Here is an 18,358-nt window from a genome sequence, read left to right as displayed (position 1 = left end):
CTCTGGGTGATGGTGAAGGAAAGGGAAGCCTGGTGTGCTATAGTCCACGAGGTTGCAATGAGTCAGACTCGACTTAGTGCCTGAACTGAATTTGAACTGATGTCCTGAGAGCAATGAAGGAGTCACAGTCTTTGACCTCCTGGCTTTCGGGGCACACTTGGGTCTCTCCTTTCTCCCCTTTTGGGTAGAGGCGAAGCAGCTTATCTCTCTTCTCCTGGATGGTCCTGGAGAATGGCCCTGGGAGGGATGCTGGCCTTTACAATGTGCTTGCCACTCATGGAAAGTGCAGGAACACAGGGCAGGGAGGCAGGGAAAAGTACACTTTGTCTTGATCCCACATGGGAGTGACCATGCCAGTCCCAGGCCTGAAACTGACCACACTGCCAGACTGGGCTCTTCATAAGACTGAGGATGTGGGTGTGCACAGGAGAGGTGGTCGGTGAGTTCAGGGACCAATCTGGAGCTCCCATTGCCCTTACACCACCTCCATCATGGGATTCAACTCTCTGAGTTATGACTTTCTAACCCCTGTCTCCCTACTGGACTATGAGCTCCTCCAGAACAGGGTTTGCATCTTCTCATTTCTGTCCCAAGCAGGCAGCATAGTTTGTTAGTGCATAGTAGCTGTTCAATAAACATGTCATGGATGAGCAGAAGGAGAAACATGGCTGGCTGCCTCCTGCGCATCACCTTCCTGACTGCTGAGGTCACAAGCTGCTCTATGCCACAGGTTATCAGGATCCCCACTCCTCCTGCTCTCACACCTCTCCCCTCTTCTCCCTCTGACCTGTCCCCAGAGGGCTGGCCCCGTGGAGTGAAGGTGAGGAACCTGACTGACAGAACCATAGGGGTGCGAATTGTGAGTCAGCTTGGGGGTGGGGAGAGGATGGTTTGAATTATATTTTTTTCAGGGTTTGAAGGGGCACTCTGTGTGACACACAGCAGCTGTTTCCACTTAAAATTGATTAGCAAGTATCACTACAAATGAACTCAGAATTTAAAACAAAACTCCATGGAAACGAATCATTCTAAAAGGATTGAAGGAAAGAAGTTTCTCCAGCTGAAGACCAGCCAGGAAGATTTCTTTTAACCCTGCCTTCCCTCTACAAGCCAGCCCTTCTAGAGGCTTTGGTCCCCCACATCGCAGAGATAAATCAAATCTCAGTTCTTTCTGGCAGGCTGCTTATCATGGATTTTAACTGGTCTTAAGCAAGTTCCCTGGCACTGTCTATGAAGCTGCACGCAAAATGTTGCCCGAGACAAATGCAGCCAGGCTAGCTCGCTCCACTTTGGGGCAAGAGTTACACTCTTGGAGATGAACTCCAGAGCAGCCCTAAGGATTCTATGACAACACTTGACAATGACTCGACAGTGAGTAGCTGATAGGTGATGGGAAGTGCCATTTCCAATAGCCCTTCAGCACCTGGGAAAGAAAGTGAAAGTGAAAGTCGCTCAGTCATGACCGACTCCTTGTGACCCCATGGACTATACAGTCCATGGAATTCTCTGGGCCAGAATACTGGAGTGGGTAGCCGTTCCCTTCTCCAGGGGCTCTTCCCAACCCAGGGATCGAACCCAGGTCTCCTGCATTGCAGGCAGATTGTTTACCAGCCGAGCCCCAAGGGAAGCCCTCAACACCTGGGAAGTTAAACATAAAATACTGTTTGGTTTTTGAAATGCTCTTATTAGAGAATTAAAGAGTGGAATTCACAGAAACAGATAACCTCAAGGGGTGATACTCAAGGAAATTTCAGAGAGTCCTGTGGTTATTAATGGCTATACCATGGGCAGTCTTCATAGAAAGCCCGATAGAGGAGGCAAATTAAATAAAGAAAATCAATTTTTGAGAATAAATTAAATTTAAAACACCGTCAGCTGTAGGGCCCCAGCAAAGACAAGTTATAGTACATCTTCTGGTCATCTGACTAATGGAAGTCACATTTTATTCCCAGTATACTGGGCACATATTACCGAGCTCTGATCTCTCTAAAATTATATTTTTGCAAAGAGATAGTTGGTGCATCTTGACAGGGCTGATGGCTGGTGAGAGCCTCGAGCAGCAACACACTCCATCTGGGGCGATTCCGTTCCGCTCAGCTCTATAAAGCATTCTTGGCGTCTCTAGAATTGATGTACTGCTGTGCGGTATGAGAAAGCAAAACCTGGCGGTCTGCTCTGTCCTCCAGTGCTTAGCGCACAGAGTAAATACACGAACGGCCCTGAGCAACCTCCGTGTAGCCCCAAGGAGAACTGAAGGATGCCACTTCCTCCCTTTCCTGCCTGGTTTGTTTAAAACCACGTGAGAGGATCATGACTCAGGAACCATAAGCTAATAAAGACCTAGGGTGTTGTTTGTCCTTTGGTCAAGGAGACTTAGTAACACTTACTGTCTGTACCAGTTTTAGGCTTTTATATTACCTTCTTTAATTGGAAGAATTCCCACTTGGGCAGAGCTAAAATAAAGCCAATGCTTAAAGCTTCCCTGGGGGTAATGCTAAAGTGCCTATTAACTGCGTGCCTGTAGAGTGAATGTGATGCCATGGCCATGTGCTGCGGAAGGTCCCGGAGAAGATACAGAGCCTGGGAATGTGGTGGGGAGAATAGGACTCCAGTGGCAACCAGGAGGGACCTTTGGCTGATGAAAGAAGCCAGGTGAGGACTTCCCTGGTGGTCCAGTGGATACGAATCTGACTGCCAATGCAGAGGGCACAGGTCTGATCACTGGTATGGGAAGATCCCACACGTCGAGGTGCAACTCAGCTGTATTTTGTACTTGTACTTTGTATTTGCACTCTTGACTTTTGATCCCTGGTGGCTCAGATGGTAAAGCGTCTGTCTACAATGCGGGAGACCTGGGTTCGATCCCTGGGTTGGGAAGATCCCCTGGAGAAGGAAATGGCAATCCACTCCAGTACTATTGCCTGGAAAATCCCATGGACAGAGGAGCCTAGTAGGCTACAGTCCATGGGGTCGCAAAGAGTCGGACACAACTGAGCGACTTCACTTCACTGACTTTTGATAGAATCCAGACCACCTGACATGGATGGACCGGGAGAAAATCAGCCCTGTGGGGGATCAGCTGGATGTAATGACACACCAAGGAATGGGTAGAGAAAAATGTATTGACAATATCAATATTTTAGGTTGCATTATGTGGTATGTGAGACCTCAGTTCTCCAACCAGGGATTGAACCACTCGCCCCCTCACTGGGAGTGCAGAGTCCTAACCACTGGACCACCAGGGAAATCTGACAATATTAACAATAAAATTCATATTGAGCCCTTAAAGCAACTGACAAGTGTTACTGCACCTAATTCTCCCAGTGACCCTCCCATGAAAGAAGCGATTTTTATTTCCATTTCAGAGATGAGCAAACCCAGGCTCAGAGAGGGCAAGTAGCTTGTGTGGGCACAGTATCACACAGATAGTAAGTGGTGGGCGTAGGAGTCAATCTTAGTTCTAGCATCAGGTGGACTTTGCCCTGTTATGTGGACTAAATATGGGCAAATGCTAAGAATGAGGCCCTAAACGTGGCCAGCACTCCAGTGAGGTTAACCACTGTTACCAACATGGATAAATCTCATTTGCAGATCTCTTCCAAGAGAAAAACAAACGAACTCCTCTCAAATAACCAACCTCATGCAGACTCCTCAATGATTAAAAGCACTGTTTCCTGCCCCTAAAGGAGAAAGGAGGCAGGAGTTTGCCCACTTGCTCTGTCCAACCAGGGCCAAGGAGGGGAAACTCCCACCTCATTTGTCCCTCCCTTTTCTCTCAAGCTGGATGTCTCAGTGTTACTGAGATAAGATGGCTTTCTTCAGTCAAAATCCTCCCAATTCCTAATGTATATTGGAATGCATTTTTAAAGTTACTGTATGTCCGACAAGCAGATTGTACCTTCTTTTTACCCCCCATTCTGTTATATGAGGTACCTAGAATAGTCAAATATATACAGTCAGAAAGGACATTGGTAGATGCCAGGGGCCAGTGGTGGGGGAGGTAGAAGGGGGTACTTGGTGTTTAATGGAGACAGAGTTCAATTTGGAAAGGTGAAAAATTCAGGAGATTGATGATAGTGAGAGTTGCTCAACAATGTGAATGTACTTACTGCCACTGAACCATATAGTTAAATATTGGTTAAAATAGTATGCTTTGTATTATGTGACTTTTACCACAATTAAAACAATCATTAAAAAAAATCCTCATGACTCCCACACCAACAGGAGAGTGCGAGGTGTTTGTTTGTGCAGGGAGAGGTAAAGGGGAGGGTGAGAGGGACGGCAGAGGGAAAAAGACGAGATTTAATGAACCACACTTCCCAGCAATGTTTTCCAAGACAGATCCTCTGGGTACTGCAGAAAGCAGGCACATGTTTTCTTTATTTTAAAGAAAGCAATGTCTACAAAATTAGTAGAGATTTGATATGTTCTGTGTTTCATTTCTTCCTTCTCTCTCCATCCCAATCTCTTTACGGGCTTTTGCCACCCAATGGGATTTCTAGAAGATTGTTACAACCACTGGTGGGGCTGGATATTGACATGTGGTCATCTTTTTATTTTTACTTTTTATTAGATAGTCTACTTTCAGAAACTATATCTGAGGTTGTTTTACTAACTGATTAGAAAATGCTGCTAGCAGGATCCTCTATGACCCACCTCCCAGAATATTGGAAATAAAAGCACAAATAAACAAATGGGATCTAATTAAAATTAAAAGCCTCTGCACAACAAAAGAAACTATAAGCAAGGTGAAAAGACAGCCTTCAGAATGGGAGAAAATAATAGCACATGAAGCAACTGACAAACAACTAATCTCAAAAATAAACAAGCAACTCCTACAGCTCAATTCCAGAAAAATAAACGGCCCAATCAAAAAATGGGCCAAAGAGCTAAATAGACATTTCTCCAAAGAAGACATACAGATGCTAACAAACACATGAAAAGATGCTCAACATCACTCATTATCAAAGAAATGCAAATCAAAACCACAATGAGGTACCATTTCACGCCAGTCAGAATGGCTTCATTCCAAAAGTCTACAAGCAATAAATGCTGGAGAGGATGTGGAGAAAAGGGAACCCTCTTACCCTGTTGGTGGGAATGCAAACTAGTACAGCCACTATGGAGAACAGTGTGGCTATTCCTTAAAAAACTGGAAATAGAACTGCCATACGAGGGTGGGAAGATATGGGAGAATGGCATTGAAATATGTATAATATCATATATGGAACGAGTTGCCAGTCCAGGTTCGATGCACAAGACTGGATGCTTGGGGCTGGTGCACTGGGATGACCCAGAGGGATGGTATGGGGAGGGAGGAAGGTAGGGGGTTCAGGATGGGGAACACATGTATACCTGTGGCAGATTCATTTTGATATATGGCAAAACCAATACAATATTGTAAAGTTAAATAAAATAAAATTTAAAAAAAATTAAAAAAAAAAAAAAAAAAAAAAAGAACTGCCATACGACCCAGCAATCCCACTGCTGGGCATACACACCAAGGAAACCAGAATTGAAAGAGACACATATACCCCAATGTTCATCGCAGCACTGTTTATAATAGCCAGGACATGGAAGCAACCTAGATGTCCATCAGCAGACGAATGGATAAGAAAGCTGTGGTACATATACACAATGGAATATTACTCAGCCATTAAAAAAGAATACATCTGAATCAGTCCTAATGAGGTGGGTGAAACTGGAGCCTATTATACAGAGTGAAGTAAGCCAGAAAGAAAAACACCAATACAGTATACTAATGCATATATATGGAATTTAGAAAGATGGTAACGACAACCCTGTATGCGAGACAGCAAAGGAGACACAGATGTATAGAACAGTCTTTTGGACTCTGTGGGAGAGGGAGGGGGGGGTGATTTGGGAGAATGGCATTAAAACATGTGTAATATCATATAGAAACGAATCGCCAGTCCAGGTTCGATGCAGGATACAGGAAGCTTGTGGCTGGTGCACTGGGATGACTCAGAGGGATGGTATGGGGAGGGAGGTGGGAGGGGGTTCAGGATGGGGAACACGTGTATACCCGTGGTGGATGCATGTTGATGTATGGCAAAACCAATACAATATTGTAAAGTAAAAAAAAAAAAAATTAAATAAAAACAAAATAAAAAAAAAGAAAATGCTGCTAAATGTATTTCACCCTTCTTTCAACAAGTCATGACTCTGGGATTGTTTCAAAGGGAAGAGGAGACATAAAATCGTATTGAGAAGAAGCCGTCATTACTGCAGTCTTTAAGAGAGCTAAGCAGCATTTTTATATTATTTCTTTGGGGAACTCAAAGTAATATTCAATTAGCCCTGTGAAGTAAAGATGAGACAAATGTCACTGGGTGCATTTTTCTCCTGAAGAAACAACACGGAGAGGAAAAGTGATGTGTTTATTCAGAATGCACAGTGCAGTCAAGCAGAACTTGAAGCTACATATAGACCTCACAATTAGTCAGTGAATGTAATAACCACCAGACACGTGCATTGGACCAAAGAAACCAAAACAACCCGTCGGTCACAAATGGCTGCCCTTTATGGGACTTGCCGGAGTTCCCACCACTTCTCCCTAACATGGCATGGAGTCTCTTTTGTCATTCCTGATCCTCACTTAGACTGTGATGTCCATTTCTGTTGCCTGTTTGAGAATCAGGCATAAGCAGTAGACACAGCTGACAGGACTGACCCCAGTGATAAATATGATAGGGGAGCAAAGGGACAGGGAAGGATTATCAGCCTGTTTCAGACTGAGAAAATAGAAACGCAAAATATAGCAAGGCATTCACCCATCGTTCCTCCAGGCTTCCACTCTCTCTGTTGCCCCTTTGCCCCGATAATCTTGCAGATGTTTCCTGAAGATTTTAAATTTCAGTTGCAACAGAAATCCTTAGTGGTGTGTCATGCTCACCACTTAGCTTTCCCCCTCAGTACATCTATCTTTTAGGAATTTGTGACTTGCGACAGACTGCAAATGTCAGATGGGGGGGAAGACAAATGATAATAATATGCTGGGAGTTGCAGGCTCTTTGCTAATTCACAGAAGCTGTTTCCCGAAAAACATTGCCTGCTAATTAAACAAACCTTTTTTTTTTTTTTTTTTTCCTTCTGGCAGATGAAAACATGGGGAAGATCTTATCCCGTCAGATGGAGAGCAGCCAGTGCCCTGGGAGAGGGCTTCTTTTTCTAAGGGAACTGACTTCTTGGGAACAGCAGTGAAAAACTCTGATCTTCAAACCACTTGACAAACATTAATTAATCTACCTACACCCTGAGGGTAAGTATCGTTCATCAGCACCACTGCTTCAAGGTCTTTGCTGCGGAATGCCCTACAAACACGAGCTGTCTATCACTGGCGCCCACCCCGCCCCAATTCTCTGCCCCCTGAATGGCCACTTTGGAGCAGCTGGGGTGACAGTTCTTACCACCCTCTGAAGTTCTTTGACTTGTTTACTTATTCATACTCTGTCTCTCTTTAGAGCCCTGTGAGTTCCCAGAGGGAAGGCTCCTTGTGCATCTTATTCACTATGGTATCCTCGGTGCCTGGGACTGGCCTGGTGTGTAGTCGTTGTTAAATAAACATTGCTTGGATGAATTTACTGCTTATTCTCTATAAGCTACCAGTTCAATGATGACAAGCTACTGTTTAGAAGAAGAGGCTGTGTCTGTATTTGAAGTATTGAAGAACTGTAGCCCCTCCAAAATACACATACATGTTCTATAATAGCCCCTGGTACCAATGGACATGGCCTTATTTGGAAATAGGGTCTTTGCAGATATGATCAAATTAAAATGATCAAGGTGAGCCATAAATCCAATGACTGATGTCTCTATAAGAAGAGGGGGATTTGTACCTAGAGACACAAATGCACAGAGAAGATGATATGAAGATGGAGGCAGAGATTGGAGTTAGGCATCTACGAACCGAAGAATGTCAAAGATCGCCTGACAGCAACCACTAGAAGCTAGGAGGGGGAGGAAGGATTCCTTCCAGGAACTTTTGGAGGGAGCATTGCCTTGATGAAGCACTGATTTCAAACATCTGGCCTTCAGAACTGTGAGGGAATACATTTCTGTTGTTTTAAGCCACCCAGTTTGTGGGGCTTTGTTACAACAACCCTGGAAACCAATACATGAAGGTTATTACAGATCAACAAGAGAGCCCTCGGGGAATGAGACAGGAAGCGCTCCTCACGCTTGCTGGGAAGCTCAGTTTACTTATGGCCTCCACTGTGGAGCAAGGTAGTCTCACAGCAGCTTTGTCAGAGTGGTAAGAGACATGGATGGGAAGAAAGGGAAGGGTGTGGAATTTACGCAGGCTTTCCCCTTGTGCCAAGGAGCTCTCTGACCTGGGTGTGTCTGTCTGCTCTTCTGATATGACCCCCTGAAATCCTTCATGTTTGGGGAGGCCTTTCTCCTGGGGTTAGCTTCACTTGGCATGTTCATTGTCATGGATACCACTAGCTACCTATTGACTGGCTGACCTCCGTTTTGGAGCTTCAGGTTCTCACTTAGTGTGGTCTGTATTCTCTGTTTCCAGTGAGGTTAAGGGATCTGCTATGGATCCCTTTGACACTGCCATCGGTGTATCAGTTAGTAAAAAAAAAATTTAAAAACATTTTCAATTGGAATAAAATTACTTTAAAATGTTGTGTTAGTTTCTGCTGTACAACAGTGTGAGTCAGCTATATGCATACATATATCCTCTCCCTCTGGAGCCTCCCTCGCACCGTGTTGACACACAGTTATGCTCTAGGACGTTTCCCCTCACATTAATCATAATCACCGAGGCCCAGAGAGTCAGCCGAAATAGTACATCCATTGCTCGCAAGTACATTCCTTCTTGTAACTAAGCAATGTTTAAAACGTCCAGTAATTTTGGAATGCCAAGGTCCTTGATTCTGAATTTTAGCTCCTTAGGAAGACTCTGGAACAGTGATTCCTAGACTTGTTTCGGTGACAGACCCTTTGAGCATCTGAGGATGTTATGGAATCTCTCCAGGTGGACATGTACATACATCTGGATGATGCTTTGGGTCTGGACCCTGAGTTAGGAATCCCTCCTCTGTTCCAGGTGGACCATCTTCTTCTTCATCCCAGCTTGTCACAAGGGGAAGCTGCTTGGCTCCTCCACTGACTTTTCAGAAGAGGAGTCCTGGCCTCTTGCTTTCTGGAAGACAGTGGAGGAGCCCTGACCTCTTGGTTAATCTAGTCTGACTTTTTCCTTTATTTACATAATTCACCAGCATGATGATTACTATGATGTGTCAACTTGACCAGGCTATGGGGAGCCCAGAAATTTGGTCAAACATTATTCGGGGTGTATCTGTAAGAGTGTTTCTGGGTGAGATTAACATGGGAATCAGCAAACTGAGCAAAGCAGTTTGCCCTCCCCATGTGTAAATATGTGTCTATATCTCCTTCTGATTCTCTTTCTCTGGAGAATCCTGACTAATATAATCAGGGAAAGAGGAGTCAGGCTCTGTGCCTCATTTCGCCTGTGAGCTCTTCTTCCTCAGTGGATCTAGGCCTTGTGTGTGTGTGTGTATACAAACTAGATATTCCAAGGCTTACTTTCAGGGTATTAATTAGCGTGAACTAGGATGCCTACAGATTAAAAGAAAGAAGGTTTCCAGACCAGAGTGCCTGGCATGGGTTTCACACAGTTGTAATCATAAAAGATGCTTATGTTTGCTTCTTTGTCAGCATATGGCTCCACTTATCATACATATGCACCTGAGGAAACTAATATTTTTTAAAAAGGATTCTTGAACCTGGCTTATGTTAGTCTTCAGTTTGGCAGCCTAAGAAAATGGTTAGCTAATCTTCCGGTTATTTAATTGACCCTTTATACTTGACCCCAATGTATCCATTTTTCTTTGTTTTATACTTGTGTGAGAACGGTCTGTTCTTGGTGGTGGAGGTAACTGGTTAGGCTGGAAGTCACTTCCTTTGCTGTTATCACCACTTCTCTCCTTTACTAGGATTAAAACTTCTGCTTTCCTGGGAAAGGGCAGAGACGGGGCCAGGGGAGCAATAGCAGCCTTCCTTGAACGAGACCTCCTGAAGGAGTGGGAGCATCGTGGGGTCATTGTAATAATGGCCCCGGTGAGCCTGGTCTAGGTCATCCCCTCCATTCCCACAGCATCTCTGGGTCCTGAAAGCTCCAACCGCACAGGCGGGTGGGAAAGCGCTCTGCAGTCAGACCGATCTGGGCTGTAACTGCGGTCAGGGCCCTCCCTTGTACTAGTGTGTGACCCTGCTGGGTGAGTTCCCCCATTTCTGGAAGCAATACCCGTGTCTAGGGGGGCTGAGTGAGGACAGCGTACATGTAAAGAAAGACCCTCAAGCACTGCTGACAGTGTGGATGCTGAGTAAATTGTAGCTGCTTCTTCGTTAATCTACATTAATTCCCTCACGGCAGCCTCTTAAATGCTGCTTCTCCCACCTTGCACATGGCTGTCAGCTTAATCTTCTTAATGTCATCAAAAATCTTCTATGGAAAATATGCAAAAATTCCCCAAAGCCTTTGCCCTGATTGGTCAGATTATGGACAACCTGCTCTTTCCCTTTTAATGTGTTTCTGTCTCTTCTCACTGACCAGGAAAAATAAATAAATAAATAAATAAATAAATAAAAGCTATTCTTCCACAGTGGTGAGAGCAGTTCTGAGCCCGCTGTTCATTGGCCCTGGTTGAATTTGTCCTCATTGGCCATGTCACCATGTCACTTCACCTCCCACCCCAGCTTCTTCTCAGCTATAAACCACAGTGCAAAGATTGAATGGGAAAATGCATGTCAGGGCTTAAGCACACGGCTTAAGCACTGAATGTTTTGAACCCCAGGAAGTGCCTGAAATATTGCCCTTGTTAAGAGTTTGTTAACAGATCTGCAGAACATAGTCAATCATGTCGCTCATTCCTTTCCCTCCATAACCCCAAATCTTGTCTTTGGCCTTGATTCAGATAAAGCTTAGGGTCAGGCTCAGTTCTGCTCTGGTCAGGTCAGCCAGGCAGTCCCTCTGGCACTCCTGTGTCTCTGACCACAGGCTACAAAGACCAGGGCCCTGCCTTATATGCCACACATGCAAATCAGGATCAAAAGCTTGCCTTCTAGTGCTAAGAGCAAGGGGGGTGTGGGCAGGAGTAACTGAGCAACACAGGCACACCTGGAAGGCCTTGGCCAGTTCCATAGGATGAGACCTCCCCTTGGGCTCTGCGCTGTGTTTAAATCTCTGAAAGCCCATGGCTTGTGCCAATCAGGACTATCAGCAATGGCATCAAAAGGAGACAGTAATAAGCTGTTTATGGTTCCTTGTCAGTAATAGTTGACAGTGAATCCTGCAGATCTGATCTCTGTCTTCAGGATGAGCGTAGGGCAGACACAGAGGGTGTATCAGCTGCAGCTCACGCAGCTTCCAGAATGTAGAGATGTACCGTCAGTCAGTCCTGAGACATCACAGTGTCCTGGCTTAATGTCCTACTTCTGAAAGGAGGAATCTGCTCTCTTATGGCTGAGGCTCTTGGTATTGGTTTGCTCTTCTGGCACGCAACTGTTCTGCAAGCACTTCATGTGTTTGCTTGTATGTGAATATTCATAGGAAATTCAATAAAAAGTTGTTCATGATAATGAAAAGGAAAAAAAAAACATACAAATCTTGGATGTGCAGTGAGAGGAGATTTTGACTGTCTTTGGACCCAATTATTGGAGAAAAGAATACTTTGAAGGAGCGGGGAAAGATTAGAAGAAATTTCTCCGTGTGTCCAGTTCTCTCTGTCAGCCATCCTGGATCTCTCTTTTCCCCAGGAACCTATACAGTGTTAGGGTTTCACTTCACAGGGAGTTTCTAGTTCTATAGGTGCTTCTGAAGCAACTTAGTGTTAACACCTGGACAGGGACATGTTGTGTGGCAGGTAAACAGGCTTCTTCTGGAGGAAGGGGAAAAAAAAGATCTTCTCTCTAGACAGTTTTGGGGAAAATCATTCACCTGAGTTGTAGCATGAGTCCAGCATACGTGTGCTCAGTCGTGTCCGACTGTTTAGGAGGCTGTTTGTTGTTGTTTAATTGCTAAGTTGTGCTCTACTCTTTTGAGATCCTCATGGACTGTGGCCCACCAGGCTTCTCTATCCATGGAATTTTCCAGGCAAGAATACTAGAGTGGATTGCCATGCCCTCCTCCAGGAGATGTTCCTGATGAGGGATCGAATGCGAGTCTCTTGCATTTCCTGCATTGGCATGTGGATTCTTCACCATTGTGTCACCTGGGAAGCCCGTGGGTACTTAACTGAGCTAGATGACCCTATGGTGTTTTTGTTTTTGTTTTAGGTAAGATTTGCTTTTCAGGGAACTTGCCAGTTCCCTGGCAGTCCAGTGGTTAAGACTTTGTGCTTCCATCGTACAGGACGCATGTTCTACCCCTGGTCGGGGAGCTAAGATCCTGCATGCTGTGCAGTTGGGCAAAAAACAAACAAAAAGATGTGCTTTTCTTCCCTGAAATGACTTGTTTCTCTCCTCTAGCTTTCTGCCCCACCCTCATTGTCAGCTGAGGACCTCACCACGTATTCTATTGAAAATAAGAGGAGCCATTAGCTATAACAGATGGAACCACCTCCCCATCCCATCAACAAACTCCCACCGCCTGGCCTGCCCTCTCTTCCTCTGCTCCTTTCTTCTGCTGTCCTGTTTTCTCAGAGGCCAGGCCCTCCTCCTGGGATCAGGATTCCATCCTCTGATATCTTTTCAGGGAATGGATTTTTTATTCACTCTTCAGCACTGCTGTCTCCCTCCCTCTTGGATCATTTCCATCAGCTACAGACAAACGTGATCTGGTGTCTTCCATATTTAACTCTCCTCCACATATTGCCCCATTTCTTTGCTTCCTTTTAGAGCCCACATACCCGGAAGAGTTGGTTTCTGCTCACTATATCACTTGCTTATCTTTCTTCACTGCTGCCGTCTATGGGGTCGCACAGAGTCGGACATGAATGAAGCGACTTAGCAGCAGCAGCAGCATCTACCTCCACCTAGTTTTTGCTCCTGTCACTCTATTGAATTTGCTGTAGTCAAGGTCAAGCAGTGACCTCTGTGGCACCGACTCCAGAGTACCCTTCTCTGTGTCCCTCAGCCCCCAGCACAGTGACCACCCTTCTCACACTCTGCTGCCTGAACTCTCAGGACCCTGTACCCTCTTGTCTCCTCTTCTATTCATGGGTCTCTCCTTTGTAGCCTTCTCTGCAGACTCCCATCTTCTACTTAGTTTTAAAAACTGGTATTCTTAGAGGGTCTGTCCTGGGCCCTCCTATATTCCCCCAAACACCATCTATCTAGGTGATCTCATCTACAGCTTTAAATAGTGTCTAGAGGTTGTTGTTGGTTAATTTCTGACTCTTTGTGACCCCATGGATTGGAGCTGACCAGGCTCCTCTGTCCACAGGATTCTCTAGGCGAGAATACAGAAGTGGGTTGCCATTTCTTTCTCCAGGGGATCTTTCCAACCCAGGATTCAAACCTGTGTCTCCTGTACCTCCTGCATTGGCAGGTGGATTCTTTATCACTGAGCTGCCTGGGAAGCTGGCCTGATGCTTAGTAGGCACTAAGTAAATATTTGTAGAATCAATAAGGTGTTATTTGCTTGTGCACTTAAATCAAGAGGTACACATGTCGCTCTCTCAGTGGTCCATTTTCTCTTGCCTTGTGCTCATAGTTCTTACCAATGGTGATAGGGGCCACTCATCTGTCTTGCAGTGAAATAAAGTAATTTTTTTTCATCAGCAGTAATGATCCCCTTGAATCTGTCAGCAGACACACGTTCAGAAATAAGTCTTTTAAGGATAATTTTAGTTGAAAAAGCTCAGAAAGGGCCCTTGTGAGTATTCTGAGAGTACAGTGGAGAGCTGGAAACATATTTCTCCAGAATTTCAACTAAAACTCTCACTCACGGAGGCTCCTTCAGACAGGAAAGAAAGAGGAAGGAAGTCTAAAGTCTCCAAAAACTGCAAATGATAAATCCAAGTGAGAGCGAAACTTCCTCTCTTAAAAAATCACCACCTCCCACAATGATAGAAAAAAAAATCTATAAAAGTAGACGTGGGGGTGAGGGTAGAGTGGGGTGAATGAACAGTAAAGGAACTTGCCTATTAAATGTGGGGAATAATGAAGAAAACCAACTTAGACACTGGATCAGACAGTTCGAAAAGTCCCTGAGTACAACGCCATATGGAACAGCTATGAATTTTAATTCAAGAGGAGACATAGCTTTTGTCTGTTTAACTTGTTTCAGCTCCTCTTATTATTACTAGTACATTGATTCCATTTCTTGAGCCCTGAGGCTTTTCTTGTTTCCTGTCATTTGAACTTGGAAGTATTTTCCTTTGTCATCCCTCTCCCCTGCTTTAAGCATTCTTAGTTCTTCCACAAACATCCTCCATCTACGGTCACCTACTGGAGATAGAGAAATAGCCTCTAATATTTTTCTGTTCAATGTACTTGAGGGTAATACTCTGAATATAACTCAGGATTATTAGGACATTCTGACCTCAAAATTTTGGTGGGCTGGCACACTGTTCCAGAATGTGGTAGTAACTAGATTTTCCAAGCTATCTAGGGGAAAGATCAAGGGCATGTAGTAACTTTTATGAGGAGCAATACCAATTCTTCCAAATTCGTTCTAAACTCCTTGAGCACTAACTAGTCCAATCCCCAATGTTCAGGTTTCACTAAAAGTTGCAAACCTAGATGAGCTATTTTTAGTAAGAAAAGAAAGGTTCTGCAAGGCCCCTCTCTTCCAGATTGCAACCTGTGTCAGCAGAGGGAGTTTTTCTACACAGACATTTCTGCTCCGTGTACAAGTACTATCCATTTTTCCTGTCTATGTGGGTTTTAATCAGTATTAGATAGATATCTGGGTTTCCTCAGTGGCTCAGCGGTAAAGAATCCATCTGCGATGCAGGAGACATGGGTTCGATCCCTGGGTCAGGAAGATTCCCTGGAGGAGGGCATAGTAACCCACTGCAGTGGTCTTGCTTGGAGAATCCCATGGACAGAGGAGCCTGGAAGGCTACAGTCTATGGGGTTGCAAAGAGTCGGACACAACTGAAGCAACTGAACATGCATGCAGATAGATATCTATAAATCAGAGTCCGAGCTGTCTTTAGAAAGTAAACTGTTACATGTGTTGTAATGGTGGACATATGTCTTTTTATATTTGTAAAAACCTATAAAATGTACAACACAAAGAGTGGACCCCAGTGTAAACTATGGCCTTGGTTAATAATAATGTATCAATATTGGCTCATCAGTTGAAACAAACATACCAGATGAATGCAAAATATTAATAATAACAGGAGAAACTACATGCAGAGAGAGATGGTGTATATGGGGACTCTATACTCTCTGCGCAGACCTAAAACTGCTCCAAAAAGTAAAGTCTAGCAATTAAAAATATATAAAAGTAGTTGCAACTCCTCTGGTTTCCAGATCTTTGATGGTTTTAAAGATTATTTCATAAAACTGTTCTGAACAGCCCGAGAACACAGTAACAGTGAACCACAAAGGAGCAGGTGAACTCTGCTGTCTTGAAGGGGTGCTGACACAACACTGGGGTCAGGATGTCCTGATCCTGTCCCCCAAAGTCCTCTTCCTCCATCTCCCTGATTCAAAAGCCTACACAGTGCTCACAGCCCAGCTCCCTGTGATCCTCTTTACCAGAACTTCTCGTTCTCCACCTGGAAATAATTTTGTTACCATTCCTGGAATTTTCCCAGCTTCTGCAACTTGTACACAGGGCTCTTCCTGTTTCTGCCACCAGTTAGCTTGAACTGTTGAGGAATCCTGGTTGTTCCCTCTGATGAGCTTGCTTCACCCCCCATCACCCTACTTGTCATGGACCTGAAGGATTGTTGGAATGGTACCTGGATTTTCTCTCTTTGGAATTGCTGTTCTTGCCAGTCTGCAGGTATGCATGCTCTGTGCTGTTTAGTATTCTGCACAGTTGACTTTCTTTTGTGGGGAGTCGTTTCAGCAAAGCATTTATATTTATTTATTTTTAAACTTTTTATTTGTATTGGGGTATAACTGATTAACAATTCTGTGATAGTTTCAGGTGGATAGCAAAGGGACTCAGCCATACATGTACATGTATCCATTCTCCCCCCAAATGCCCTGCCATCCAGGCTAACACATAGCATTGAGCAGAGTTCCCTGTGATATACAGGAGATCTCTGTTGGTTATCCATTTTAAATATAGCAGTGTGTACATGTTGATCCCAAACTCCTTAACTATCCCTTCCGCCTATCCTCCCCCTGCCCGCACAACAGTAAGTTCATTCTCTAAGTCTGTGAGTCTCTTTCTGTTTTGTAAGTTCATTTGTATCATTTCTTTTTAGACTCCACATAGAAGGGATGGCATACGATATTTCTCCTTCTCTGTCTGACTTACTTCACTCAATATGACAAGCTCTAGGTCCATCCATGTTAATAACTAACTTTCAAGAGTCCAACCATTTAAGGACAGGGAGCTGTTCTAAGTCTCAGTACAGCCATTATCCAAACAACACATTGCTCCATATAAACCCTAATGCATAAGGGGTGTTTCCTATTTATGACAGCCTTTTACAGATCTGGTAATTTATTGTGCCTTGAAGGTTGTGTGTACATGCTTGTGTGTTGCAGCGCAAGGGGCAGTATGGGAGTTGATGGGCGAGCAAAGAAAGAATGTGAGAAGCTGAGACCAGGGGCAGAGAAGGGTACTCAATAGAGCCTTGAGGAACAAGGTAGCCAAAATGAAAAATGAGTAACTTTGAGATCCTGTAAAGGAAACTCCCCCTCGTGTTGGTAGCACAGAGTCTGTATTGACACGAGATTAAAAATCATTGATTAGCAAAACAATTTTAATTTCCCATCCAGTTCTTGGGAGGAGGGTGGTTAACACCGGAGAAGCAGGGCACGCCTGTGTGCACCACCCTGTGCCTCCCAGTGCCCAGGATGCTGATCCTCTTGCCTGGAAGGGTCTTGGACTGATGGAGACATGCTTACTTGCCTCCTGGGCCAGGGAGTACCCTTCTGTTCATCTCCCAGCCTCCGGCAGCTCCCCGTCAGGATGCTCAGGTCCCTTCTCCACGGGGACTCTGGGGGCCTCGCTGGTGGTGCCTGTACCCAGGTCCCCTGGGTAGGGTTCCCTTTCCCCTAGCTTTTTTCAGCACCTGTACACCCCCATACTTGGCTCTGTGTTTTTTCTTCCTAATGCAGGAGAGAGGGTAATTAGGAGGAAATCCTGAGAAAGAGCTTTCAAAATACTTTTTAAAAAATGCTGGAGGCGCAGTTCGTGGAAAAGTGGAATTTGCCTGGACTACGACCCACCGTGCCAGGCTTTGAGTCCTGGGAGTGAAGGAAACAGATGATGACGTGAGGACCTGTGTGCAACCTGAAGAACTGGCCAGAGCTGTCGGTGAGACCAAGGCGAGCAGAGGGTGGCTCAGCTGCATTGTAAACCACTATGGACTTTAGGGCAGGAGAAGAAAAGGATAAAGCATTATTGTTGGGGTGTTTTGACTATTGTCAAGACATTTGTGAATGAACTGAGCTCAGTCGTTTTATTTTAAATTCAGTGTCAAGTGGGAGGGAGTGGACTTTATTAGCTTTAAGTCTCACGTTCAATACTGGAGACAGGTGCGTTATTAGAAATGGAAAGCGACAGTCTCTGGACAGTCTTTGTCCATTTCTGAGGACTATACCCAACAGTCAACTAATCAGACCTGCTGCGGAGTAAACAGCGTCTGGACATACCCCTTTTTCATTCATTTTCATTTAAAAGTAGACAGTTAAGTGGTTTGGATATTATTTTGAGATTGTCTCTTGAAGTACAAATGTATTATTAATGGCTAATACTTTAGGATACGGTTAGTTACATTTTCTTGGATGTCAAGCACATGCTGTTTCCTGAAGATCATAAAAGATCTTCCTTCTATTCCTAGCAGGAGTGACACATTCCATTGTCTTGTTTCCACAATGCTTAAATATGTTATAGCAAATGTCAATAGCGAACTAACTATCCCTTTGAATGTTTCAAATGTGACTTTTAATTAAGCGTATTAACCTGATGAATCATCATTTGAGCAGCAACTAAAATAAGATTATAGTCATTTTCAACTTCTGGATGCCCACAGAACATGAAAAGCACTTTATGAGGCTTGCATTAACGCATATTTCACTATAATGTAATTTTATATTAGATGTTCCACTTATGCATGGAGCCAGAATAGTTTCTGCTCTGTGGCGATGCTGATTTAAATGAGTAAACCACAAGGAATCAAGAAAGCTTAACTCTTTGTGCATCTCAGCATGGTTGTGCTTGCAA

The 18,358-nt window shown here is 44.4% G+C and overlaps 1 protein-coding gene and 1 long non-coding RNA gene across 3 annotated transcripts in view; one reads left to right on the top strand and one right to left on the bottom strand.

Moving 5' to 3' along the window:
• The window catches only part of SLC9A9 (solute carrier family 9 member A9), a 647,485-nt gene that overhangs the window by 57,687 nt on the left and 571,440 nt on the right, over positions 1 to 18,358 (bottom strand). The window lies entirely within an intron of this gene.
• Positions 2,340 to 17,601, top strand: LOC129644081 (uncharacterized). 2 transcript variants are annotated; one of them, XR_008710733.1, is made up of 3 exons: positions 2,340 to 2,652; positions 7,121 to 7,282; positions 17,251 to 17,601. It is a non-coding gene; the product is annotated as an uncharacterized LOC129644081 (long non-coding RNA). The 2 variants fall into 2 exon arrangements; XR_008710732.1 differs by lacking the exon at positions 17,251 to 17,601 and adding an exon at positions 7,485 to 7,578.

This window comes from Bubalus kerabau, chromosome 2 (genome assembly GCF_029407905.1).
Source record: "Bubalus kerabau isolate K-KA32 ecotype Philippines breed swamp buffalo chromosome 2, PCC_UOA_SB_1v2, whole genome shotgun sequence".
Lineage (NCBI taxonomy): Eukaryota > Metazoa > Chordata > Mammalia > Artiodactyla > Bovidae > Bubalus > Bubalus kerabau.
Note: the sequence above shows the minus strand (reverse complement) of the source record. Positions and strands in the feature narration are given on the sequence as shown.